Here is a 26,565-nt window from a genome sequence, read left to right on the forward strand (position 1 = left end):
CTCTACTCCAACACAGACAGAGAAGGGAGAAAAGAAAGCGCTTTGCTCTTATCAGTCTGCACAGCACTGAAGGTGAAAAATGTCACCTAATGGAATGTTAAGTGGAAGAATGTCCCCTCTTTCTGGAGCTTCAGCTGAGCCCTGAAGCAAAGAACAATAGCTGATAACACGCTCACATACTCTAGAAAGGAACTTGTCAATCACATCTTTATGCAAGACTGGCTAAGAGATGGATGTTGATGCCATCCCTCTCGAACAGCACATTGAAGAAAAGCCTAGAATTTTATGATAAAACCAAACCAAATCAAACCAAATCTCTTCTTTTTTTTGTGGTTCTCTTAGAACCACATCTTAGCCAAAATAATTTTCAAGAAGTATATAAATCTAACTATTCAGAGAAGCTCTCCTAAGAATAATGTTATTATTTGGGAATAACATTACTTTGGCAACAAGCATGCTAGAACAAACTCTGAGAATAGTCAAAGAAGCTGACGCTCATTGCTGGGACTCTATCACTTGAGGCCATGGCTGCAGTTCCATTTTTTTTTTTTTGCTAGTTAATTGGAAATAAGAGTCTTAAAGATCTGTCTATTAGGGTTTGCTTTGAGCTGCAATCCTCAGACCTCAGCTTCCTGAGTTGCGAGGATTATAGGTGTGATCCACAGGCACTCAGCTAAGGAGAAGTATTTAAAGACAAAGTTGAAGAGGGTTCCATTAGTTGTGTACACACATGCATATGTGCACGTGGACATGCTTGCTTGCTTGCTAATAATGGGGTTGAAGCAAAGGCCTGAGTGCTGTCCCTTAGCTCTATTTATTTATTTATTTAATCAAGGCTAGTACTCTACCACTTGAGCCATTGCTTCATTTCTGGTTGTGTTTTGGTCGATAATTAGAGATACAAGTCTCCTGGACTTTTCTGCCCAGACTGGCTTCAAATCATGATCCTCAGATCTCAACCTCTTGAGTTGTTAGGATTACAGATATGAACCACCAGCACCCAGCTACATCAGATATCTTGAAATGATAACCTTGAGTTTCAGTGATTAATATCTTGAATATCTGAATAGGCAGTTGGTGGGACAATGTCCTTGTAGAAGTTTTTTTTCCTCTCTCTCTCTCTCTCTCTCTCTCTCTCTCTCTCTCTCTCTCTCTCTCTCTCTCTCTCTCTGGTTATAATGTCTGCTGTGTACATTTTCAGAGTCTTCCCTGACAGTTTCTATTGGAAAGTCATAATTAAGAGCCCTTCCTTCATAATCTCCTGGCTTTATTTATTCTTTGTTTTGATAGTTAATATGACTCCATTTTGAATCTGACAAGTTTCACATTTTTCCCACAAGGTCCAGGATAAAGGACTAAGAGAGGGAGAGAGAGAAAGAAAAAGAGAGAGAGAGAGAGAGAGAGAGAGAGAGAGAGAGAGAGAGAGAGAGAGAGAGAGAGCAGAAAAGGAATTAATAACAATGAAAATGCCAGCAACTATGAATAAGTGCTTTGGGATTCTAAGTATTAGTCATTTGACTTTTCTTTCACATCGCATTTATTTCCTACCCACTGTCACTAAACTCTGAGTTAGATTTTAAAACTGAATGAATCATCCCATTAGCCTTGTCAGGGACAGAAAGTATTATTGTCATTTCGTCAGTGTGAATCTGATAAACAGAGAGGCTAAGTAATTTTTACAAGGTCACAAAGCCAGAAGTAATATTTATGTTCCAAATGCTGGTTGAACAGGATCATTTCCCCAGGCTGTAGGATGAATGCTATGTGAAGAGATGAACAACAAACATAGCTTATGAATGTAGAAGAGATGGGGAGAGGGGACCCTGCTGTATCACTCTTCATCATGTTCTTATAACTACTATGGAAACCAACATATGAATCACGCTGGTGAAATAGTTTCAATTTATAGGAGAGAAAACTAAGACTCAGAGGGGCTTGAATCAGTCTTCCTGAATTCTGAATTTGAAATTGTTCTTATTATTGTCAGGCAACTCTGTTGGTTTCTTATGTGTGTTTCCTTGAAGATGAATAGAAGTATCCCTTGGGTAACTTTCCACTGTCTCTTCCCCCGCAATATTCTTCCCCCAGCTGTAAGAATCCTTGGCCTGTTTTGGATAATTGGATGCCCTCTTTTGAATTTGCTTGCTGCTTCCTGACCCCTTTCTCCTTCTCTCTTCCAAATCTGAGAACTGGAGTGACTCTAATGGTGTTTTTCAGGGACCACAAAGCCTTCGCAACCATGGAGAAGTCCTTAGGTAGTGTTAATTTGTTACACAATGCATTTTGTGTCTATAAATATTTGTTGACTTCTTTCTCAAGCCAAATCATGTTTCTGGAACCTGATAAGCTTCTGGAAGTGGACTACCTCTGTTCTTACACATAGCTCAATTCAAATAACAAGCATACAACAACAATAACAACAACTACATAGCTGCCACAATGCAAACACTGTTCTTCAGACATTCCATATTGGCTCCTCAGAAATAACCAGGCATTAACTATATCCATTTTCGTAATTTTATAGATGCAGGAACTATGGATCACCTATCAACAGGTGATGCCAAAAGCCAGGTGTTGAGGGTTTTTGTACCTGTAATCCTGGCTACTTCAGAGGCTGAGAATAGGAAAATGGTGATTCTATGACAGCCAGGGAAGAAAAGTTTGCTAGACCCCCATTCAGCCCATAGCTAGGTCAGTGGTACATGGCCATCATCCTGAGCCAGGAAGGAGCCTGAGAGTGGGAGAATTGTGGTACTAGGCCAGCCTGGGCAGAAAAATCTGCTATACTCTCTATGTACGGAAAGTGTTTGCATGGTGATTTGTGACTGTGATCCCAGAAATCATGGAAACCTGGAAAGAAGGCAGGCTGTATAGCTCAGGCACATGCCTGGGTAGAAAGTGAAATTTTAAAAGTAGTAAAAGCAAGGCAAGAGGCATGTCTCAAAGGTATTATGCTAGCCTAAAAATCATAAGGCTCTGAGTTCAAATCCCAATACTGCTTAATAAAAACACAGAGAAGAAAATAAGTAATGAAGCAAAACGGTAATTTGTTTTTGTGGCTCATGATTTTGTGTGCTCTCTGTGAAGTTTTGTTTGGTGTGGCAAGTTTGTCTGTTAGCTCGTCCGTACTCTGCCATATCTTATATCTTATGTTTGTGTCGGGGCCACTGATACCTGATTGACCTATATCTGAAGCACTTCGGCAATTGGCTAGGACTCGCTGACTTTTCTCTACCAGCCACCCAAATAGTTAACTCTTGCCTTTTGCATATGGTAACATCAGGGTTCAAGAGAGCTTCACTATCACGCAAATGTGCTTTGCTCCTCCCTCTCCCACCTGCTAATCAATGGCCTTTTGTCCAAAGCAAGTCACATTTCAACCCAGATTCAGAGTTGGAGAATAGACTCTTCTATTCAGTTTCACAGTCCACCATATGTATGCTCTGCTAGTTCACTCAGCCTCATGCAGAAGGGAGATATACAAACTGATAAATGACTGGATATTTTGAGAACTGCTTATAAATATGGAGGCTGCCTTTGTCATTTGTATCTAAAATGGTATGGGCAATAAAGAGCTTGGGGTTTGCCTCAAGTATATATAATTTCCTTGGGAAGGGAACTTCTTGAAACCTGGACGGGATCAGTGGGAAGATGTTCTCATATCTTTGGTAGCCTGGCTCTTGAAAACATCCTTCCCTCCTTCCTTCCTTCCTTCCCTCCTCCCTCGCTCCTTCCCTCCCTCTCTCCCTCCCTTCCTTCCTTCCTTCCTTCCTTCCTTCCTTCCTTCCTTCCTTCCTTCCTTCCTTCCTTCCTTCCTTCCTTCCTTCCTTCCTTCCTTCCCTTTCTCTCCTCTCTCTCTCTCTCTCTCTCTCTCTCTCTCTCTCTCTCTCTCTCTCTCTCTCTCTCTCTCTCTCTCTCTCTCTCTTTGAATCACCTTTGCATGTTTTCCCTAAGGATCCTAACACAGCTGGAAGCCCAGCTGGACAACTGTTCTAAGCAATACAAAATTAACTTTATGGACAGAAAGTTCCACTGTGGTCTGAAATCTACTTTGGGTATTTTCACAGCCAACTCAGACATGGCTTATTTTGTCCCATTTAGAAAGACATCTCTTATATCGCTATGTTCTTCATAAGTCTGTTTAGTTCATGTGTTAATAGTGTGTCTCAGCAACCAACCCATGTTAGTGAGTAATAATATTACAATAGGATGTGGGACACACCATGGAAAACTGTGATATAATATTGGTTGTTTGCCAAGGTGTTCGAATTTGCTCATTTCTCTACCACTGTAAATCAAAGCAGAATAGTGTGATTAACTGGGTTGGCTTTGAACAGTGATCTTCAGATCTCAGCCTCCTGAGAGGCTAAGATGACTGGTGTGAGCCACTAGTACCCAGTGGTAAAATGATCATAATGAATTATAGAGCCTTGTGAGGATTGGATGAGTTAATGCACATTTACAGCAGTGCCAAGCAAGCAGGAAGGCTATGTAGACATATTTGATATTAACAATAACAAAAATTCATTAGCTTTGGTGATGTTATGCAGAAATGGTTCCAGTACCTAGTACATACCAACTTTACCTCAGATATTTTACTAGGAATTTTTGTGTCCTGTTCTTGGTGATTCTGATTACAGGATGACCAGAAAGCTATACATTTTTTTTTTAAATCAGTGGTCATTTGAAAACATGTAGTATCCTGAATAGCATGTGAGTCTTGACTTTATAAAGCTGGCTGATTTCCTTAAACACTAAATTTATTGGGATACCAAGATCACTTAGAGGCTATTAGAAAAGGCATCCAAGTGCTAACATCCTTCCTATTTCTATAAACCATGCAAAATATACCCACTCCCTTTCCAAGGGCATTGTCCTTGCCCTTAAGCTGTACCGTGCATATGTTTCAATCTACTTCGTCTTATAAAAATGAACAGGTAGATGCAGCTAATTATTTGTAGAGAACAGATTTACTTAGCTGACAGTTTGGGAGGCTACCTGCCTCCATGTGAGGTGCCCCAGTCCCCACAACCCACCCCCCCCACCTCAGGATTCTAAGGACTTCCTAAAACTCCATCCCATCCTCTAATATTGCTACTATGAGGACCAGGTCTCCATTTCTTGTTGGGGCTTTGGGGTACCCTGAATTCACACTCAAATCACAGTAGTGTCTTCCCTAGAAAGAAGCCCCAAGGGAAGAATTTGTTTTCCTCATTACTGATAATAATAATTTCCATTGTTGGGTACTCACTGGGTACCAACAATTATACTAAGTAGTCTACTTACAATAGCCCTTTTAATACTTTATAATCCAATAGAATTGGGTATTATTGCATGGAAATAGCAATTTAGAGAGGTGACTATATTTGCCAAGGTCACCCTACTAATTGATTATTCATCCAGCTACTTCATTGTTATTTCAGTACTCAAATCCATACTTTCAGCTTTTTAGGCCCATGTCCGTAACTACTCAATCTATTACCTTTGTGGCTGAACATGCTAGCTGTAGTTTATCTTTCCTCAGTATAAGACCTAATGTTAAGTACTCCATGATGGAGATGTGTGCTCTCTCCCCAGAGAAATGACATATTTCTTAGCCTCCTTTGAGGCAAGCATCCACATGGCTTAAGTTTTGGCTAATGGGACCTAGGTGGGTTGAACTTATTTATTTTTTATTAACTTTTTTATTGTAATTAATAAAAGGGTTACATGATATTTGCCATATAGAGGGTGCATTAATTCACATACATTGATACTCTTTCACATGTCTTGGTACCCTTTACCCTGCCCCCCACCCCCCCCCCCCTGTCTTGGTTTTTCCCCCTTCCCTATCAAATTTCAAATAACCAAATACAAATAAATTCAATATATCAGATAACAAAGTGAGGTACTATAACAATATGAGATACCCAAGGGACAGAAAAGGAGATGAGCGATAACATAGTACATTAAGGACAACAATCATTCATTATATGGCTTTTGTTTCAATATCCTGGAGGTGGGTTGAACTTATATAAATACTTCATCATGCTCCTGAAGGGAAAGGTCTAACCTGAGTGACACCATGGTGGTGTGTGTGAGATTTAAGTATGAAACGTGAGTTACTAGGGAACAGGGAGTAAAAGCAACAGAAAGCATTTGGAGCTTTGATACAAGTGCTTCAGTTTCTTATGTAAATACAGGTTATTAAATGAGAGATAAGGACATTTTGAGAACAATCACTGAGACCTACAGCAATTGAGCCCATATTATTCCTAAAAGCAACTTTTAAAAATCAACTTATTGTTTTTCAAAGGCTGCAGCCAGAAGCTTTTTTTCCCCCCTGAATCTCAAGCAATGTTTTGGGATGATATTTTCTCTTAGTGATCTGTCCTGACAGTTCCAAGAGAAGGGCGACTGATCTTATTTCCAGGAACCCCATATTGACATTGTTAGCAACTTTTCTGGAATAGAGTATATCATCCATAGCAGAGGGTTAGTAAAATAATCCACAAGGAAGAGGTTGCCATTCTAGAGTTTGAGTTGACTAACAAGATTAATGGATGCCTCCCATCATACTCTTAAGATCTTTTTTACTCTGGTAAAGTGAAAGGAATTCAGATGGCTTTAGATAAAATTCATTCTTGCTTCTCAGAAGTTGGTTATCAGGCTTCCATGTACTGTGGAACACTTCTAGTGTCCAGTTTCTATAGCTATCAGAGCCCAAAATGTCATAGCAGATTGGAAATTGAAGCTGATGTAAGATCTTTTCAACATTAAATACAATCTAGCGATAACTTTCTTCTTAGTAAAAGCCAAAGTTAATACAAATTCTGTCAGTTTTCGATCTTGAGATACAAGGTACTGAGAACTGCAAACAGTATCTGAATAAAAGAATTTTTTGATTTGCATACAACCAGAGTGTATAATAATAATAATTATAATGACTAAATATAAGAAGTGTTGTGTGTCACATGTTTATATTTCTTGTATCATTTAATTCTCACCCTAACTCAACAAGGTACATTTTGACATTCTATTTTCCAAGAGGAAAAATGGAAACCTGGTTGGTTATGTTGAAAAATGACAGGCTTCCAAGCATCACACTACTGGGTTTCTAAGTGATTTACCAAAGGAAGAGGAATCTGGAGTAACCCCAGTGATAATAATTGCAACTTTTGAAGGGCTTCCGATGCATGCGTGCATTCAGTGTTTTATACATGATTCAATCCTGGTAAAGGTTATGTAAAATAAATATTGGTGACATTTGCAGATGTAGCAATTGTGGAATAGAAAGGACAAACAGTTTGGTCATATCCATACAGCTCGGAAGATCCTATGGCCAGTATGTAAGTTCAACATCAGGCAATTCCTAGATTCATTAAACAAGCTGTGCTACATGAATCTTATTCCATGGAGATGTTTCTGATGGCCAGTGTTCAGTTCTTTATAAGATGGGATCTTGATAGTGGGACTTTAAAAAAAGAATTTATCTGCCCTACCACTTCTGGGCATCTATCCTGAACATTATAACCCAGGATATGATAAGGACAGCTGCTCAGCTATGTTTATCTCTGCACTATTCACAATAGCCAGGCTATAGAAACAATCCAGATGCCCTACTGCAGATGAATGGATACAAAAAATGTGGTATATATATATATATATATATACATACAATGGAATTCTACATAGACAACAGACAAGATAAAATAATGGCATTCGCAAGGAAGTGGATGAATCTAGAGTGAAGCATGTTGAGTGAGACAAGTCAAGACCAAAGGAAGAAAAGGCTCATGGTATCCTTAAATACAAACAGTACAAGAGTGAGGACTCAATATTTGCGTATCCAATTCTATGGATATGGTATCGGAAATATAAACACAACGACATAGACATAAAAATCCGTGACTCTATAGACCTAATGTTTTATTACATAGCTTAATATGCATCTATGACATACAAACCCTCAGCCTAATTTTAATTATGTTCTAAAATCTAAGCGCCAGTGATTGTATCTAGAGATTCCCTTCTTGAATATTTGTTTGTTAAATACATCATTTGAAATATGGTGTAAAAACCAATGTTAATAAATTCTTTAATAAAAAATAATTTATAGTATAAACCTTGGACTGTCCTGGCAGAGATTTACAATAGGGCAAAAACCTAGATACATAAGGCCATATAGGATGAGGCTACATGAAAAGACCTCCAAGATATAGAAATAAGAGCCATATAAGGTGTGACTGTTGTTCTTAATGTACTATGTTATTTCTCATCTTACCTTGTTATCTGATATATTGTATATGTTCATTTGTTTATTTGAAATAGGATAGGGAAGGAGGAAAACAAGATGAGGGGGAGGGAAATGGGGGCAAAAACATGAGAAGGGATAGCAGTGATTGTTAAGAAATGTACCTTCTATTGGTAAATATAATGTAACCCTTCTATTAATTACAATTAAAAAAAGAATTTAGTGGTGATCCTGTATATTTTGTAAAAATCAGAATTCAGTAGAACTATAGATATTTTCTTCCTTTTTTACATCTCTTTTGATTTTTACATATCTTTGTATCTTTAGATTGAACTACATAGATACAGATCACAGTTAAATATGGCAGAAATCTTTGATATGAACCAATTTGCTTAATAAATCTATTTAGTGGCTCAGAGGATACAAACCATGCACATATGATATCTAACAAAGGGAAGGCAGACTCCTCAAATGGGATAAATTAGGAGATTCATATGTGGAATTTTACAAATGTGATAAACACTTATTACAAAGATGAGACTCAGACAGACGTGCCCTTAGGCTGAATAAAAATCCTTGAAAAGCTCAGTGGTAGGTATAGCTGAAAAAGACAGCTGAAGGAATAAAAAGAATACATAAAAGGGCCTATAACCAGTGCTTTGTACACAAAAGGTATTACACTCCTTGGGTACTTAGGAGAGCCATATGATCTAAATACAGAAATGCCCTCTGATAAATGGATAGAAGACCTTGAACAGTACAGCGGAAGGGAGCAGAACCAAGACTATGAACTTAATGAGCTGGAACTGTCACACCAGTTTTGACGTTACTAGATGTAAGCCAGTGTAGCACACAAGAACATAGGGGTTGGGGGAAAATTCAAGTGATTTTGTCATCTTCTTCTTTGCTTCTCAGCCTCTCAAATTGGCACTCAAATCTTTTCCCATCCATACTGGCCACCTGAATATTAAAAATGTTCTGATGTTTTTACAGCAATTGCCTGTATATCTTTCCGAGCCACTTAACTAGCTTTCTCATTGTAAAGTGGGATATTTGTTTTGAAATACAAGATTTTCAGATTCTTACTTTTCTTAAATACACGTGTATTTATTACCTTCATGATAAATTCTCCTGCCTTAGCTTAGCACAGAAGATCTTTCTGTAATTTGACTCTTACCTCTTTTCCATCTCTCTGTCTTTCTTTGCCTTTCCATGCAATCTCATTACAGTGATACACCACATACTGAATGGAAACTTAAACTATGCCAGATCCTGCAAAAATATAACAAATATAAATCGATCACTGGGCACAAAATGTTAAAAAACTGAGCTTAAACTCACTTTTAATGAATGATTATCCTGGAATAATTATTAATGTGACTGATTTTATTCTTAAATATATCCAAATTGGTTAATAATTGGGATGATTGCTTTATGAATAAGTAGTTTTATTTATTTTTTTCCTTTTTTCATATTTTTTGTTGTAATTAATAGAAGGGTTACATTATATTCACCAAATAGAAGGAACACTACTTCACATACATGGACCCTTTCTCATGTCTTGGTCCCCATTTCCCTTCCCCCCTCCTGCCCCTCATCTTGTTTTCCTCCCTTCTCTATCCAATTTCAAATAACCAAATACGCATATATACAATATATTAGATAACAAGGTGAAATACTGTAACAATATGAGATAGCCAAGGGATAGCAAAAGAGATGAGAGATAACATAGTACATTAAGGACAACAATCATTCATTATATGGCTTTTGTTTCTATATCCTGGAGGTCCTTTCATTTAGCATCATTCTATATGGCTTTATGTATCTAGGTTTTGTTCTATTGTAAATCTCTGGTAGGAGAGCCCAAGATTTCTACTGATTATGACAAATGAGGGAAACCTTGTGCTTATGTTCCTTTGAGTCTGGCTTACTTCACTTAATACTTTTTCTAAGTCTTTCCATTTCCTTACAAATGGGGCAATGTTGTTCTTTCTGACAGCAGCATAGAATTCCATTGTGTATAAATACCATATCTTGTTGATCCACTCGTCAATGGAAGGGCATCTGGGTTGGTTCCATATCTTTGCTATGGTAAATAGTGCTGCAGTGAACATCGTTGTGCTAGTGGATTTAGTGTGTCCTTGTTTCTGGATGATTGGGTAAATGCTAAGTAGTGGAATTGCTGGGTCATAGGGTAAGTAGCTGTTTTATAATCAGAGAACAAGGATGATGACTTCCTAGCTTAAGATCATTCAATTCTCTCTGCTTTTTTTTTTTTTACCAGTCTGGGGGCTTGTACTCAGGGCCTGAACACTGTCCTTGGGTTTTCTCAAGGCTAGAGATCTACCACTTGAGCCACAGTACCACTTCTGCCTATTTTTTTTATGTATGTGATATCATGGAATCAAACCCCGGTCTTCATGCATGTTAGGCAATCACTCTACCAGTAGGCCAAACTCCTGGCCCCTCTCTCTGCTTTTTACCTCCAGACATTTCTTTCTTTCTTTTTTTTAACTTTTTAAAAAATTGTGATTAATAGAAGGATTACATTATATTCACCAGATAGGAAGAGCATAACTTCACAAACATTGATACCCTTTCTCATGACATGGTCCCCATTTCCCTCCCACCCTCCCCCCGCTCATCTTGATTTCCCCCCTTCCCCATCCAATTTTAAATAACCAATTAAGCACATATAAAATATATCAGATAACAAGGTGAAATATTGTAACAATATGAGATAACCAAGGGATCTACCCAGACATTTCTAACTTCATGAGGGGACTTATTTTTTCCTTTTTTTAAAAAAATTCATTTCTGTTACAAAGTTTCACGTCAGTTTGGGAGCAAATCAGATATGACAGTGGCTTAAATAACAATGAACCTTTGTTGACATACACAATTTATCTGGAATTCGCAGATAAATTCAATTGACACAGATATTTCATTCATTTTTCCCTCTCTCTGTCTCTACCTCTCTTTCTGTTTCTGCATGTTATATATTGGATTATCTTGGTTCTGAGCTAGATTTATCACATGATGAAAAAGAGGCTGCAGTAGAACCAGCATCAGTTTGTACAGGAACATTCCATGTTACTAGCAAGAGTCTGAAATCTACTTCAATTAACTTAGTTAAGCCTCATCTCCAGTCCTTCCTATTCTAATTATTTTCACCAGGATAAGGGCATGCAGTGATCAACTTGAATAAATTAAGGCTTAGGAACTAGAGTGAAGTTGGTCTTGCCAAAATTCAGTGAGTTTCTTGGAAGAAAAATCAAGGGAAATAGAAGAATAGATGCTGGTTAATAAACCAGCAAGTTCGAAAACCAAAGAATCCTTGATCTGCTTAGTAACCAGCCAAGTCAGTATCTCCTCTTGCTTCAGAATTATTGTGTATCTATATATGTAGATGAGGAACAACTCTTACGTTGCAGAAAGACAGGAGTATGGGGGCTAGTGTGGTAAAGACGGAAGGCCATTTCTTTTGTTCCTCAAGTACAAACAGATCTGAGTCGTAAAACTGTGTATGAACCTTTTAATTGAGCATTAAACCTTGGCTTCAACTCATGGTATTGGCCTGCCCTGAAAATCCCATCAAAAGTTGAAAATATTTCAAGTGAAAGATCTTTTATGTATACATAACCTATGAATATGATAGCTTAACAATCAGTATAGTATTGATTATTTTACCTTTACAATCATGAGTGACTTAGATCTGAGGCTTATAACTGCTGCCCAATACCACAAGACAGTGGAACACTGTAAATCACAGTAGCCTGCGTATAGATAAAAATTCAAAACTGGAAGTATACTCAGCAATAAATTTATGTTTTTTAACCATCATTAAGACAAAAAATCATAAGTGAAACCATTTTAATTTAGGGACAGTCTCTACTCCCTGACCTCCATTTTTCCTCATCAGCAATTTGAAGATAATTTCTTCATTGTATTTAGTTTTGTGAGAAATAAATGAGATTATGCACATAAAGTATGCAGTGCAGTGCCTGGCACCAAGTGCAAAATAAATGCAAGTTCTTAGTTTCTAGTCCCTAGGTCAACTCTGAAATCATAGCATAATTTATTTTTTGTTTTGTTCTTGGGTCATTGTGTGCATCCGTGGCAGTTCCTTTGAGCCTTCTTATGCAAAGGGATTGGTGCCCTGAGAAGTAATTTAATCCCTTATTTTCTACTTCTCTTTGAACTGTGAGGGAAAAAAATCTGACTTACTGAAATTTCCAATAAATATAAATGCATTTTTACATTGGTAACAAAGACTGAATGGTCTGCAAATCTTGCTAACTTGGAATCATTTTCTTCTTCCCCAGGGAAGCTTCAACCATTGTGTTTGGCTCAAGTGTTGATCCTTTCCTAATAACTCTGGAAACTACAGCTAACTTATTCATTTCTCACTAAGACCAAAAGCTATTTTGCTCAAGGGGTGCCCATTAGCTGATCTGAATTAAATTTCCAGACTTTAAGCCAAAAATCTCAAGGTCATAGGGTCATGAAGCATCAGCAAGATATTTTGACTAAATTTTGGTTTCTGCTCTCAGCACCCAGCCTTGACAACTCTGATGTTTACTGTTAGCCTTCTCACCTCCCACCACTGAGCGGTTAGCTCAGATTTGTAGGAAATAACAGCATAAACAATGCTTCAATGAGCCCTCCAAACAGTAAAACCATGACTACTTCACCAGCTTATGATGGCCCTGGGCCTCTGCTGGTCTCACCATGGTTATAGGTGACTGTGCTCAGGGGAAGTCCTTTCCCTATGATAATTAATCTTTCTTCAGGTCTACTGAATTAGCACATTACAGCTTACTGTATCATTGGATATTAAATGATTAGATAAGCAAGTCATTACTGCACATTTGCGGATTATTTTTAAACTCTTCTATCTGATGAATGGGTCTTCCGCCATTAGGTTGAATATATGGTTTCATGATCAGCACGATATTTATTTTTGATTTTTTGATGGTGGTCCTGGGGCCTGCACTCAGGTCCTAGACCCTGTTCTTGAGCTTTTCATCTCAAGGTTAGCCCTCTACTACTTGAACCATAGTTCTAATTTTCTTTTGTTTCATATTTCAATTTTTCAGAATTTTGGTGGTTAATTGGAGATAGGAGTGTCACAGACTTTGCTGCCTGTGTTGCTTTTGAACCACAACCCTCAGATCTCAGCCTCTTGAGTAGTAAGGATCACAGACATGAGCCACTGGTATCTGACAATATTTATTACTCATTTTCAAAATAGAAAATAGTATGGGCACTGGTGGCTTATGCCTATAATCCTAATACCTCAGGAGGCTGGGATTTGAGGATCATGGTTAAAAAGCCAACCTAGACAGGGAAGTCTGAGACCCTGATCTTCAATTAACCACCAAGAAGCTGGAAGTAGAGCTATGGCTCTTCAGCACTAGCCTTGAGCTAAAAAGCCCAGGGACAGTGTCCTAAGCTCTGAGTTCAAGCTCTAGAACAGACGGACAGATACACACACACACACACACACACACACACACACACACACACAGAAAGAAAATAAATTTGTATATCTTTCTAATCATAAAACTTATAAAAGTGAGTATTCTTAAGTCAATATAGAAAAGCCAACAGAAAGTATAAATTCCAGCACCTAGAGACAATCACAGGTTACAGCGTGTTACTCTGTGTGGCCCTAACATTTTTTCTCCCTCCTCCTTCACTTTGCATGAATGGAATCATAAGAAAAAGTCAATAATCACAAAAATATAACATTTATGTCCATAAATATGGGTCTGTTTTGTTAATTCTGTGACTCTGTAGCATTTGTGCAACAGACTTTTATCCTGTCTCTCAGTTGTTTCCAAAGGGCTTGACTGGGATTTTTCTTAGCTCTAATGACCGGAATAGTTGAGGTGAACTCTAGGGAAGCATGAACTACAACCCCAGATAACTGGATATAGGAAGAATTCAATTTCCCCAAAGGAGAGAGTCTATAAAATTGGCTAAGGTTTAGCATCTGAAGTAAGAAGTGTTGGAACAGATACAGAAAGAATTTTATATAAGTACAATAAACATACTTACGGAAATAAGGGAACATATTAGTAATCATAAAATATAATCAAGTGAAAAATAACTAGATTTGAAAATATTATAGTTGAAAAAAATGGAAAGATATATAAAGGAAGATAATATCCATGAGTATGGATATATCATAAACAGTTTGAAGAGTGAGGAAGGGTATAAGTCCCAGGATAAAGAAATTCAGTAATTCTTTTGCTATATTCTTGACAGGCAATTTATGTACATCTAAGTAGTAGTACTTTTTTCATATTTTTATTGTAATTAATAGAAAGGTTACATAATATTCATCAGATAGAAGGTGTATTACTTCATATACATGGATACCCTTTCTCATGTCATGGTCCCCATTTCCCTCCCTCTACCCCTGCCACTTGTTTTCCCCCCTTCCCTATCCGATTTCAAATAACCAAATATGGATATATACAATATATCAGATAACAAGGTGAAATACTGTAACAATGTGAGATAGCCAAGGGACAGAAAAAGAGATAACATAGTACATCAAGGACAGCAATCACTCATTAAATGGCTTTTGTTTCTATATCCTAGAGGTCCTTTCATTTAGAGTCATACTATATGGCCTTATGTATCTAGGTTTTGTTCTATTGTAAATCTCTGCTAGGAGAGCCCAAGGTTTCTACTGATTATGACAAATGAGGGAAACCATTGAGCCTATGTTCCTTTGAGTCTGGCTTTAAGTAGTAGTACTTTTTTTTTTAGTAAGGTTAATTTTCATTTAGCTCTCACATGATACAGTCTCAACTAAGTTTGGAGAAAGTTAGGCTGGTCTTATTCTTTCTTTGGGAGGGGAGGTCATGGGGTTTGAACTCTGGGCGTGGGTGCTGCCTCTGAGCTCTTCAGCTCAAGGTTGCACCCTGGAGTCAAAGCCCCACTTCCCATTTTCTAGTGAGTAATTGGAGATGAGTCTCACATTAGTGCCCAGGCTGCTTTGAACCTTGATCCTCAGATCTCAGCCTCCTGAGTAGCTAGGAATAGATGTGAGCCACTGTGCCCAGCTCATCTTATTCTTTTTTACTGATTTATTATTGATTTTGTGGGTAGATATATTATATAGGTATGTATGATCTATCGGAATGTATGTAGGCATCTGTCTGTCTGTCTATCTATCTATCTATCTATCTATCTATCTATCTATCTATCTATCTATCATCTATCATGTCTCTCTATACTGGATTTTGAATTCTAGACCTTGTACTTGTTCAACCAGTGATCTACTACTACAACTACACACACAGCCCTACATCTCATATAATTTAACCTTTATCTGATACATTTTTCACCTTTTAATTGTGGTATATGTGTTTTATTTTGGTGAACTGTTGAACAGGATAGCACCTGCCTTACCCATTTCTAGTGCTTTTTATTTATTCCACCCAAATATTCAGCATTTATTTGATAAATGACAGTTGTAGCAGGAACAAGGGGCAAAATCTACTGATGCAGTTTAACACCCACTCCTGCTTATCAGAGTGATATTATAGTTAAGTCCACATAGATGACTACTGGCAAGGCTAAGTCTCAAGTAAGGGCTATTTTGACCATTAGAGATTGTTCTTTCCTTGGTCTAGACTGCATGGCGTGTGTGAACTCAGGAGCAAAAGCTTAAGCATGTTTATTGCTTATCTTACCAACTGCAGCTCTCCAGGAAGATTCATAAAGCCCTGTGTTAGCAGTCTTTCAAAGTTATGTGCGCACACACACACACACACACACACACACACACACACACACACACACACACACAGAGGGAGAAAGAGAGAGAGAGACAGAGACAGAGACAGAGACAGAGACAGAGAGACAGACAGAGACAGAGAGAGACAGAGAGAGAGACACAGAGAGAGATACTCTGCTGCAGAAGTTTCAAAACCAATGGAGCGTTCTTTGGATTTCTGAAAGTCAATATTCTAAAATGTCCGTGCACAAATGAAAACAAATCCAGCTCAAGGTCAAAGGAAATTTAGCTGAAAAACTGTAATAAGGTCTTTACCATATTTATAAGCTATATATAACGTGTGAATCTACAGATTGGTGAGAGTTATTCTCTTTGGCTTTGGGGAGTTGACTTCTGTGTAAAGAAGATCATTTCCTAGTTTGAGATTGGGAGTCAATTGGGGATTATTGGTCTTTTATATTTTTCTTGGGGTTCATTTTTAGTGAATGACCTAAAGTAATGAGCTTCACAGTATATTGCTAGATCTTGCTTTCAAACTGTCCCTGGATATCCAAGAACATCAAAAACACAAAACAGCTTGGGATCAATGTTATATGAAATCTAACTAATGTATGGCAGTGTAGAATACACCTGTTGCATAACTCACTAGCTTTATACATACTCAACTCGCAGCTGTCTTCTCATATTTCCCTATGACTGGCTCCTAATCTACATTTCAGGTGTGAGTTAGGGTGTTACCCTCCATCCCTAACACTGTGCTGACTTGATTTTCACCCATCCATTCTTCATCCTTACATTGAGCATATGTATGGATCCCTTACTTTCTGTATGTGCCATGCATCGTTCTCTGCTCCATGTTAAGATAAACGGGCATGCTAAAGCAGAAAGATTCTTGTCCTCTTATTTTATAATAGCAGAGAGAAGGCCTTAAGCATGTGATCACACACAGAGATGTGAATTAAAACTGTGTCAAATACCCCAAAGGAGAAGTGCCCCATTAGGCAAGGCTCTAGTATGAGTCTAGCATCCTACATTTCAATGTTGTGACTCTATGGGCTGAATTATGTATTCCTACCACATTTTTGTGTTGGTGTTTTAAACCCAGAGTAATGGTTTCAGGTACTTTTGTGTCACTGTTGATGAAACACCTGACAGAAACAACTTAAGGCCGGAAATGTGTATTTTGCTTATGATTTCAGAGGGTTTTGTCCACAGATGGCTCTTGGGCAGAACGACATGGTGACAGGGACATACAGACGAAGAAGCTAGATGGGTCTGTGTAGCAGGCATAAACTTTGAAGGTAGGACCTCTTCCCCCAGTAATTTACTTCTTTTAACTAGCTTCCAACTGAACTCATTCATGGAGCTGTTCTTCTAACATCTGAATTCAGAATTCAATCTTTAGAGGCAAGATAGAAAGTTCTTTCTCCCTCCCTCCCTCCCTCCCCCTCCCTCCCCCCCCTCTCTCTGTGTGTGTGTAGGGGGTAGAGATTCTCAAGTGCCTTTAGTTTTTCTTTTCTCATGACACAGTCTTTTTTTAACCTTGAAAGACAGAAGTCCATCCCATACTCACCCATCTGGAACAAAGGCAATGCTAGTATCCCGATGAAAACCTCCAATCATGAAATATTTCTGGACTGAACAAAGTACATAATATTATTTTTACTGGTCCTAGGGCTTGAGCTGTGGACCTGTGTGCTGTCCCTGAGCTCATTTTGTTCAAGGCTAGTCCTCTACCACTTTGTGCCCACAGCTCCACTTCCACTTTTCTGGTGGTTAATAGGAGATAAGGAGATAATGTCCATGTTTCCTGGACATTCCTACCTAAGCTGGCTTAGAATCTCCATCCTTGGCTCTCAGCCCATTGAGTAGCTAGGATTACAAGTGTGAGCTACTGGTGCCTGGCTTTAATGTATTTGGTTTTTTTTGCTAGTCCTGGGCTTGAGCTCAGGGCCTGAGCTCTCAAGGCTAGAGCTCTACCACTTGTTCCTCAGCACCACTTCCAGCTTTTTGCTATGTATGTGGTATAGAGTAAAAGAACTTGGGTCTTTGTGCATGCTAGGCAAGCACTCTACCACTAGGCCAAACTCCCGGCCCTTCATGTAATTAAAAAAATTTTTTTTGAAGGTTATTTATTGGCAAGCCAATTGCCTATGGGTAAAATTAGTCATCCTATAACTTTCTACTGTAGTGAAACAGGCAAGTTCTAAATTGAGGCTGAAAACAATGACAAGTACAATGGAACAGGGGGGAAAAACAAAATTAAAAAATATATACCAACAACACAGAATCCTGCCAGAAAGCCTGATTAGTGTTCTCAGTTAGCTCGTTCATGGGGGAAGCTGCACTGCTGTTCAAAGTAGAAAGAAGTTTATAGCTGGTGACAGTTACAGGACCTGGGAATGGAAGCTAGTGTAAAAGGCAGGGACAAGACTTAAGTTTTTTTCTTTTTTTTTTCTGTGAAAGGACAAGGCTCATGTTGAGCGTGGTCCAGTTGTGATTCAAAAAAGTATTAAGGAAGAAATAATTGGTTGTAACTCCAGCGACATTCTCCTATGTCATTCTCACCATTAATTGAGTTACTTATCATACTGTGTCCAATCAAGTTTTAATGGAGCAAAGCATAGCAAATTTCCAGGTGGCTTGCTGAGGCTGCATGGCCTACCTCTGAAAGAAGCATGGAGTGAAGAGCTATGAACTCAACTCCAGCTCTGCTCTCAGCTCTTGAAAGGAGTGGCCCAAATTCCCATACAGATTAAGATCCCATGAAGGGAGAAAGAGATTTAATGATTATTATTTTTATTGCTTGCGAAGTAGTGGCAGAAATAATAAACATAGGAGGATGATCAAGAAGAACTCAGATTCTAGAGTTGGTGAGACCTTTGTATAATTTGCGTTATTATTCCACAAATATTTCCCCTTCAGTGCATAGAGAAATGTGCTTCTCTTCTATTATTTCATATTATGGCCTATGATTTCTTTCAGTAACAAAGTTGGACCAAGAAGGTAGGTTCTCAGCAAGGGATTATGATTTTTTTTCTCTACTCTGGGTGCTAATGAAAATCTTTACAAAAATCTATACTGGAATCATAGAAGTCTAGTACTCTTCCTTCCTCCCTTATTTCTTTCTTTCCTTCCCTTTTCCCCCTCCCTCCCTCCTTTTTCCCTTCCCTCCCATCTCTCCTTTACTCCTTCTTCCCTCACTCCCTTCCTCCCTTCCTTCCTTCTGTCCTTCCTTCCTTTTATTCATTGATTACTGCTTCAGTTGTGCTAGGCCAGAAAAATGCAGGTTTAAATACCAGTCTTTAGGTACTGAGAATCCCTTCCTTCTCTTACCAATCCAGTCAGAAATCATAGTTCATTAGAACCACAAGTTGAATGAGTTTGACAAATAGAGTAATAAGAGATATTAATAATTTCTTAGTCCAAGCTTGACTCAGATAGCAAGGTTTGGACAGGATTATATAAGTTTTAAAATTGCAATAACTTCTCACTCTCTCATCCATGGTACCACACCCATGCATGTCCATATGTCAAGATGTGGGTGTAAAGAACATTATTTCTAACTTGTGAGAACAGCATCATCCATTTCGATATCAAAACAGGCTAGGATCAGACTCCCACACATTTTTATGCTTATTCTCTTCCATTATGTTCTAACGAGTCTTAATTGTCTTTATTGTGAGAGATTAATTCATTTTATATATTGATATTGGATCCTCTCTCTCTCTCTCTCTCTCTCTCTCTCTCTCTCTCTCTCTCTCTCTCTCTCTCTCTCTCTCTCTCTCATTCCCTAGCTATCATCTATCTATCACACAGATAGTTTGGAAAGTTGTGATTTGGAGCAAGAGAATGACAAATGGGGATGAAAAGTCACAGGAGAATGAAGAAAAGCATTCCAGGTTATAGTGTGAGCATATTCTACATCAGACCATACTTGATGAAGATAGTAGTGGACTAACACTGTCACTTTCTGACCCCCTACTATGTAAACATAGTAGCTATCAGACTATATAATCTTGAATGTTTTATTCTGAAGCTACTCTCTTTCCTTTGAGCAAGGGGAGGTTGTATGATTTTTTCACACATGGCCTTGGTCACTCATTTCCCATTAGTCACTGTGAAATCACTCCCTAACCACTTGGCTTTCCCAGCTCAAAAATCCTGCTCATCCAATATGTATAATATAAAACCCACTCAGACTTTAAGTGATGATATGAGCCAAGTTGCCCTCTGCCAATTTAAAATAATGGATTTTGAATGTGTGCTTCATCGAGAAATAAACTCCTTTTATTCTAAATCTTAGATTTAAAGGAGAATGAGATGACACAACTGGTATTACCTTTAATAATAAAGATGGGCAGGCTGGGCTCTTTCTGACGTACTGTAGTGATTGATCCAAAAGGTGGTTACAGGTTTTGAGCATGGTTAGTCAGAGCATGAAGATCAATACCTGATACTAATAGAACAACGGTATTTTAATTATTTGGGGGGGACTGGAGAAGATGATGGGTTATAAAAATCATATAAGCTGGGGCCGGGAGTTTGGCCTACCGGTACAGTGCTTGCCTACCATGCGCGAAGACCCAGGTTAGATTCTTTGGTACCACATACATAGGAAAAAGCTGGAAGTGGTGCTGAGACTCAAGTGGTAGAGCTCTAGCCTTGAGAAAGTCCAAGAATAGTGCTCAGGCCCTGAGCTCAAGCCCAGGACTGGCAAAAAAAAAATCATATAAGCTGGTATCTTGTGGCCATTTTTTAGTTCCTAAAAAAGAAGTATTTCCTGAAAAGGAAGCCAGCTCTCTGAGGAAAGCAGAGATGAGTTGTAGCAAGGTAAAGCCTGATGTTATTTGAGCATGGAGAATTGTCTATCTCTGGATTCCTGGGAACTGTGTCTATGTGGGTTCATGTTTTTATTCAAGTTAGCTTGAGTTTAGTTTTTGCTTGCCACTAAAAGAACCTCAGTTAGTGACATCAGAAGGTAAAGCGAAAATTGTATAACAGAAATCTTAAAATTCTTTATTTTTCACTCTATAAGCACTTGTATTTGATTAGCTGCAATATGAAAAAGTGGGTAACTGCCCATGGGAAATTCTGATTTGGTGACTTCAGGGTTGATTTCATGAATCATTTTCAATTTCTAAATCTTTGAAGGGCTTGCTTCAGTTGTAACCTTATATTGTGCTTTCATAGCTTGAAGAGAACAAAACATTTCTATACTTCCTAAAATGATCTGAGCCATGTTACCCAAACCTCCCCATCCTGCTGCCATTTTCCTTTAAGCTTGCCTTCTCTTTTTGCAAAGCCCTTGAAGCAGTAATAAATTAAACTAAGCATCAATAAACACATTTTCCCTCAGCTTATGTTTCTAGTTGCCAGAAGCCATTTCTCTATGGTTGACAGGTAGCAGGCATGGTTCCAGCGTGGCATACACCATAGAGCTATTGATTTTTCTGTGATAATAGTAATAGAAATTTATTAAACTATCACTCTGTTTTGGGACCTATGTCTTCCTTACAAAGATTCTCTTCCCTTCAGGAAAGCTGTTAGGCTCCTTGTGAATGTCCATGCTAATTAAAATGTTAATTCCCCAGTTTATTCAGTGCTCAAAATTCTCCACAATCTGACCTGCATCTTTCTTTCTAACTTTATTTCCTGTCTCTTTTAGTTATATTGAACTGCTTGGGTTTCAAGGACACATGTTTTGCATTCCTATTTCTTTGCTTTTATTCCTGGAGTTTTTCCTTTGTCTTGCAATACCCCTTTTCTGGCCTTCGATTTATTCATCCATCTGGGTGAAGTTAGGAATGCTACCTTCTTCACAATGACTTAGTTTTATTTTTCGGTAGCACTGGGGTTTGGATTCAGGGTTTCACACTTGCTAGGCAGGTGCTCTACCACTTTAGCCATATCTCTAGCCCAAGGACTTCGTTGATCTCACAGTGGAAATGAATTCTGTGGAACCTGGGAATACAGTGACTACATGTCTAACAACCTCTCTCCTTAACAAAACATGCACTCTAACCTCGGCCGCTCTCACAATCAACCACCTCAGTTTTATAATTCCTGGCAGTAACAGCATCAACCATCCTTCTTTCCCTACTTCTCAGGAACAAAGCTGTCCCGAACAAGAGCCAGAATTTATCTACAGGCTACGTGACTCTAGAAGTGGAAGATTTAATCATTGTATTTCACTATTGTTGTCCCATGGCGCATAGTTTGCCATCAATGAATAGATTGCATTTAAGGAAAAAAGATTATAAATTCCCTAAAGGCAAGTTAGTCATTTAATTCTTCCTTTTAAGTCTTGTAAATATCTAGTCTAGGGACAGGCAAATGATATTCTCAATATATACAAATTATTTAGTGATTAGAAATATTTATTTCATCACTGAAAATTTTTGTGGGAACTGAAAAAAATTATCATTGGTTTTAGAACAAAAAAAGCAGAAGGAGATTTTAGTTCATTCCAGTTATATGAGGTAGGAACACAATAACTCTTTATAGTTGGAGAAGAAACACAGGGGTGTAATGGCTACAAAAGGAAGGAGACTATGAATAATATTTGAAGCAGAGAATGCATAGACTCTCTAGGTAGTTAACTGAATTATTGCATCATCATCATTATAATTAATGCATTACAGGGACCTCATTGTAATGTAATAGGCCACCACTGATATATATATATACATACATATATGTATGTATATATATCATATATATAATCTTGATATTCTGGCTCAGGATAAACAGTTCTTTCACTTTTTCTTCAAAGCTGCTGACCCAACAGATCAGTAACTCTCAACCTAATTTTCTGGCATGACAACTACATTGAATGACCCCCATGTGAAAAATTTCCCCTGGAAAGGTCATAATTCCACTGTTCTGCTACTCAGCAAAATATGCCAGAAGACTTAGCAGTAAGAGTGATAATATTTTAATAGTTATAATCATGTTCAAGTTCAGGAAAAAAAGGCTTAGAAGATTTTGACATTTTAACCATTATTGATAACAAATAGCTCACAGCTATTGAATGAAGACACAGTACATTTAAAACTGTCTCCTAATTTATTATGAGGGTGGGTTTAGCAGTTTGGCAACCACATTAGAAAACAGGATGAATAGCACCCAGCAGTTTAGCAAGGTAGAAAATGCAAAGTTCTGGCATACGATATTAAAGTTTCTTTAGAGCTGGTAAACTACTCAGGAAATATATTCAACTGCTTCCTTTCATAGAGGAGCAAATTCAGGTGCGTGTGTGTGTGGGGTATCACATTGTTTTCATTCACCATGATCACAAGATACTCAGTGGGCTTGGCATTCTTCTTCAACATGCGATGACCTTGCCCTTGGTGTGCTTCTGCTACAGGCACTTTAAACACCAAGTAGGATCTATTTTACCAAGTAGGATGGTTGGCAGAGCTGGTAATGGTGCCAGAAAGCTACATCCATTCCTATTGCAATTTCTTTTTGGACAACGTCACCCTCCCCTTCCTCTTTCCCAGTTTCCCCCTCCCATCTCCACCCACAAGTTGTATAGTTTATTTTCAACCCAGCATTCAGTGAGTAGTACTGCTGCATTTGTTTACTCTTTGCCCCTCCATTTCCGTGTCCCCCCTGCATCCCTCAAAGACTGATAAATAAATGAGCATGACGGGGGAAAAACGAAAAAAAAGTTACATTTCCTGGAGTTGATATTGATAAGTGTTATTTTGTATGATCAGAGGCACGTGGGCATTGTGCCTTTGTGTCACTCCCACAAGAGTATCTTCCTTTGGTCTCACTGTCCACGGGTACCTAGATTCGTATTTGATTAATCATGTCCCAGTATATTTTAGATCTAGCATCTGAGTAGGAGAGAAAACATGTAATTTTTGTCTCTCTGAGCTTGGCTTACATCATTTAACATAATTTATTCTGGGTAGAAACATTTACCTGCCAGTGACATATTATTATTTTTTCTAACAGCTGTGTAAACATTCCATTGTATATAGGTTCGGCATCTTTTTGGAATCACTGATCTGTTGTAGTGCATTTGGGCTGTTTCCACAATTTGTCTACTATGAAGATTGCAGCAATAAATACAGGTGATGATATGATATCCAGGCGTGTGGAGATCGTAAACATGGTTCTATCATCTGGAAGGTAGATGGGGTAGACATGGAGATGGGGTTTAAAACTTATGTAGACCCCTGTGTGACCTTTATGAGAACAGAAGACTAAGGTACTTACAGGGCTAGGTGTACAGTAACTAATATCCTTGCTAAATGCTAGCAAGGATAAAAATGGCAATTAACAACAAGGGCTAGGATATAATCTTGGCACTGACTCCCAAAATGTAAACACTATACTACACAGACTCTGTGGTGAATGAATTTTCATTTATTTTAAACACCTATTAGGCTTACCTGTGTCACTATGAATTACATGCTTCTCATAATTTCTTATTCATTTATATAAATAAATATTATTTTTAGTTTATTCTAATCATATATATTATTATTATCTCTATGTAGTTATTCAAAAGGATTGCAACGTATCCTAGTTCTGTTCTTTGTGGATATATTTACAGCTATAGCTCCAGTTGTAGTCGCTGAGCCCTAGGGCTCAGAGTTTGATTTTCCTTACTGCAGATATTCTTTTCTTTTGTGATGGGAAAATCTTATTGATTCTATAAATGTTGCATTTTATAAATTGGATTGTTGCCAGTCAGTTAGGAGCATGAAAGAGGTCTCATTGTTCAACTTTCTGCTTCAGAAATTGGGGAGACCTGCCAGTCATTACAAAGATACCTTATTGTATGAGTGTAGAAGGTCTATTACTTTGCTTTTGATTTTTACTCGTCAGGTTTTTCCCTTGTTGAAAAGTTTGAAGTTCTGTGGATGTTTATCTGTGTTACTAGCAAAACTTTGGCTCACATAATCTTTGGGTCTTTTAAGATAAATATCCATCTGTAAAGGCCCATACTTCCATTTTTTTTCGAAGACAAAGCTAAATTAGTATTGCTGAGTCTAAACTAAGATTTGGTAGCTTAGATTCTAGGGGTTATTGGGGTTACAGTCTATATTTGATTCTAGCCAAAGTATTTCGTGGACTTGGGGAAAAAGCAAGTATTTTAAGATTCTATGTTTAATTCTTGATTAGCGATGACTAGAAAGGCTGTTTGGTTGACAGTAAGCAAGTGACAGTCAGAGATAATGATGGAGAGGAAAGAATTTTAATTCAGGCTCCGCTACTTTGGACCCGGGACATCTAGGGAAAGTAAATTAACACAGGGGAAGTTCGTATTTCCCTTATAGGAATGGAAAGAAAAATAGTACTGGCTAAAGTATTTGATTAAAAAGACTTACTTCTAAGGTATTATATGTTACATAGCAGAAGATAGGGCTTTCTGTAATTAGAAGCTATTGTTATTATGAGTCAAAGACACTATCCTATGTGCCAATGATTACTTAGAACACATGAGACTCTTGACAGTGAAGAAAGGCCTGCTAACAAGTGCTAGGTTGCTTTTGCTCTAACCTACCTATGATTCATATGTGAGCTTCTGGTCTTGGAGAGTATTTCCAGAGGAACTATGACAACGTACCCTGGTTTGTGGGTTCAGGGAGGCTTCCTGGGATGCAGAACTTTCAATGGTGGAACACAGGAAATGCTGAGAGGACCACTTCACACTAGGTAGTGTTATTACTTTTACTGGTTCTTAAACTTTGTTTGTTATGGCTTAAAAAGTACATTACTTCTTGAAACTTGATATTCCTTCTCATACTTTTGTCCCCCCTTTTCTCCCCCCCACTCCTTCCCAATCATCTTATTTTCCCCTTCCCTTCCCTATTTCAAATAAACAAATACAGATATATAGTACACCAGGTAACAAAGTCAGATGCAATAACCACATGAGATTAACCATAAGTGGAAAAAGCATAAAAATAACTTCACATAGTACATTAAGAACAATAATCAGAAAGATAAACCTCTTATTTCCATATCCCAGAGTTTATTTCATTTAGTCTCATCCTATATGGCCATATGTACATGGTTTTTGAGCTATTGTGATCCTTTGTAGGAGAATCCTAGATGTGTACTAATTATTACAAGTGAGGGAAACTATGGAGTCTGGCTTACTTCACTCAATATTATTTTTTTCAAGTCTTTCCATTTCCTTATGAATGAGACAATGTCATTCTTTCTAGTGGCAGCATAGAATTCCATTGTGTATAAATACCACATCTTGATCCATTTATCTACTGAGGGGCATCTGGGTTTGCTCTGGATTTTAGCTACGGTGAATAGTGCTGCAATGAACATTGTTGTGGTAGTACCTTTAGTATGTTCTCATTTCTGGACATTTGAGTAAATGCCAAGGAGTGGGATTGCCTGGTCACAGGAGAGATTTTTGAGTCTTTTGAGGAATTGCCATACTGCTTTCCAGAGTGGTTGAATGAGTTCCTTTCTGGCCATATCCCCACAATTACCTGTTGTTATCAGATTTTTTGATAATGGCCATTCTAACTGTAGTGATGCAGAATCTCAAAGTTGTCTTGATTTGCATTTCTTGTATGTCCAGAGATGTTGG

The 26,565-nt window shown here is 38.0% G+C and overlaps 1 long non-coding RNA gene across 1 annotated transcript in view; it reads right to left on the minus strand.

The window, feature by feature from the left end:
- LOC150052942 (uncharacterized) overlaps positions 1 to 26,565 on the minus strand; it is a 55,827-nt gene that overhangs the window by 20,234 nt on the left and 9,028 nt on the right. The window contains exons 2-3 of the long non-coding RNA XR_016538135.1: positions 23,925 to 24,127; positions 9,411 to 9,505 (exon numbers count right to left, since the gene is read on the minus strand). This is a non-coding gene — a long non-coding RNA (uncharacterized LOC150052942). The remainder of the gene's footprint in view (positions 1 to 9,410; positions 9,506 to 23,924; positions 24,128 to 26,565) is intronic.

Source organism: Megascapheus bottae, chromosome 16 (assembly GCF_031878675.1).
Source record: "Megascapheus bottae isolate mThoBot1 chromosome 16, mThoBot2.hap1, whole genome shotgun sequence".
NCBI lineage: Eukaryota > Metazoa > Chordata > Mammalia > Rodentia > Geomyidae > Megascapheus > Megascapheus bottae.